Here is a 3,233-nt window from a genome sequence, read left to right on the forward strand (position 1 = left end):
TAAAGGAATTTCGAACTATTTTGAGAAAATTATATTAAATTGATAGCATTGGACCGAACTACAAAAAAATTGAAAATTAACGAGAAAAGTTGATTCATACTTTCTTTGGTCTGATGAAATGATATTTTTCTCATCTATTAAATAGTATATATATATATATATATATATATATATATATATATATATATATATATTATATATATATAATAACCATCTAATGGAGGGGACACAACCGCTAAAATATTGAATTGAAATGCGGTTTGAATATTTTATTCCGTAGGTTGTTCAATTACTTTTCCAAAATAGCAAATACTTGAGTCTTTCTACTTTTTTTCCAGTCTAGGATAAAACTGGAGATTAAACTAAAGTTTAAACTATGGTTTGATCTCTAGTTTAAACCAAGAATAAACAGGATTGCGAGAAAGATTGCTCTATTGTATTGCTCACAGTTAAACAGAAATTTTTCTGCCAATTGTAACAAATATAACCAAAATTTTTCCGATGTTTGTTTTAAAGTTTATTTGTTCTAGAAAGTTGTATAAACAAAAATGAACAAAGAACGAAAAAATCGTGCTATTTTTATGAAGTAGTACTTTTGGTTAATCTTAGAACTACAAAGAAATAGTCGAATCCAAATAGAAAACTGATACGGTAACTTGGAAGAAGAAGGAAAAAAATTTGGAGGAGTTGGCAAGGGAATTTAATGGTGAAAATAATAAAAACGGTCATGTTTTCGATAGAAACACAATAACTTTTTGTTCTCTTGGTACGTTAAAAATGTTGTTCGTCATTGTCGAATTTATCAAAAATAAAGTGCAAATCTTCAATCATTCTACCAAAACCCTTCATAATATTGTAAAAATGTGAACAATATGGAAAAGTTAGGTTTGGATCCTCCGTTTAATTAAAATGAAGCTTAAGCTACTCCCAGACCGCAGATAATTTTTAAGCCCAAGTTTGTCAGTGAACGCCTTCTATAAAAGGTGAAAAAAACGTTATCTGTATTTTCAATCGACATTTGAAGTCTAAGCTTTCTAAAACCAAGCAAACTCAACGCTCCAAATGAACTTCTTTACTCATGTTATTATTTTTTATTTCATGAAAGTTACAATGTTTAGTAAAGTTTGAATTTTCTACTTGAAAACCATACAAAGCCATCGCTGCCATTGAAATTGTTTCCCAATGGTTTATTATTGAGGTACAACTTAGGGTTGTAGGCAATATTTAATTGTTTTATGTTTATACTCAAATGATAGGTAATTATCTAAAAATTCCATACAAATATATATGTACATTATCTAATTTGTTCTAAAAAACTCTACAAATATAAGAAGAAATAGATATTTTTCTTATGAATGAAAGACTAGTTTTTTCACCAAAAACTTAATTTATGTAAGTATTATTTATAATTGGCAACAAAAACATTTGCGGCTTTCATAGAGCATCATTTGAAGTTTCATTTTAAATATCCGAGAAAATTGAGACGATTGCATATTATTATTGTTATCAAAAATTTTGCTTCATTCTAACCTTTAATTTAATACAGTGAGAAAAAATTGAGTATTCTATAACCATATTATGTAGCGTGCAAACTCAGAGTAGTGCACTGTAACGTTTTTCAGATTTATTTACCCTCTCTCTATTCGTGGGTGAATTAATAAACACTGCCTGTTACGTTCTTAATTTATTTACACACTATACAACATACTGAACTACTTTTCAGTACGTCTATTTATTTGAAACTAACTAACTGCGTTTTTACAAATCATTTATATACCTAAATAATATTCTAAAAAGTTCTAGAACAAAAAGAAACAAAAGAAATAAATAAATAGACTTTCCTAGAAATTATTTAGAAGAAATACTGTTAATAAACCGCCTGTTACTTGAAGAATTATATAAAAATAAACATCAAACGAGTTCCCTCGTTTTTAAAAAATGTGAAAGACTCCGCCCGAAAAGCGCCGCGCGAATACACCGAATTTTTGAAATTCCATAGTAGCTGGACAGGATTGTCCTAGTGAACCATTTTGGGAACTTGTTCGTAGGAGTAGGTTTTACTTTACAATTGATATTTATATGATTAATTTCAATAACATAAATTTCATTGAATAAAAAGTTAACGTTTAGTTGCTGATTCATTAAAATATTTTTACTCTTTGGGTTTCTGATGCAACATGTTTACATCTGCCGCTACGGTTGTCAAACCATGTAGCACAAATTTGTTTACCTAACGTAACTGTCGTTCTGTAATATTAAAAATTATTATAAACTCATATGTGAACTTGAAAGTTTGAGAAAACTTTTACTAGCCTGTAGAATTGTGACATAATTACATCCATAGTAGTTTTAAATTATTTTTTTAAGACTATTTTTTATACGGATCTCAAAAAGACCTACTTGGACGTAGATAAGTACATAAAGCACCTAAAAACTGGAAACGAAACATATGAGGAAATAAGGAGAAAATTCACAAGAGAAAAACTAAACACAATAAGAAAGGATTTGGAAGATGGTATGAAAGAGCAGAGTAAAAAGCCAAAAAAACCTGCTGGGAAGACCTCATCACAGATCTAGAAAATGACATATGGGGTCAGGGGTATAGGATTGTCACGAGTTAAGTGGCGAACGTAAAGATAAGCTCAAGAACCAAAGTTTATTGCTAAAAGTTGAAATGCGGGATTAACTTTATTATTTGAGAAACGGGGACTAGACAACTAATTTTTTTTTGCTTAACTATAGATGGCGCATCCGCTATGATCAAGACAAATAAAGGATTCGCATCTCTTCTTACTTCATGCATCATTGCATTATTAATCGAGAAAGTTTAAGCGCGAAGATCTCATTACTGGTCGATCCTTATTAACTCATGGACACTTCAAGTCAATGCAAATTCAGATATTCCATCACAAGTAATATCCGTTGACTTAGCCATGGTAAACTGCTCCCTTGATATGTGGAATGATCATAAAGATCGGATCGTCATGACTTTCGGAAATCCTCATTTCAACATCATAATGCTGAATTTAATAGAGAATTGCATGACACTGAAAAATGTTATATATTTTCCTTCTTGGTAAACCCCGAAAAGCTTCAAATTTTCAACAAAACATTGACTTACATAAAATCATATATACACAGTAAAGTCTATACTATATTTTCCTTTTAATTAAAAATTTGAGAAATACGAGGTCTGGCTATTAAATAACGAAACTGGTTACGAAAAAGGATTT

This window comes from Diorhabda sublineata, chromosome 3 (assembly GCF_026230105.1).
Source record: "Diorhabda sublineata isolate icDioSubl1.1 chromosome 3, icDioSubl1.1, whole genome shotgun sequence".
In the NCBI taxonomy this organism is placed as follows: domain Eukaryota; kingdom Metazoa; phylum Arthropoda; class Insecta; order Coleoptera; family Chrysomelidae; genus Diorhabda; species Diorhabda sublineata.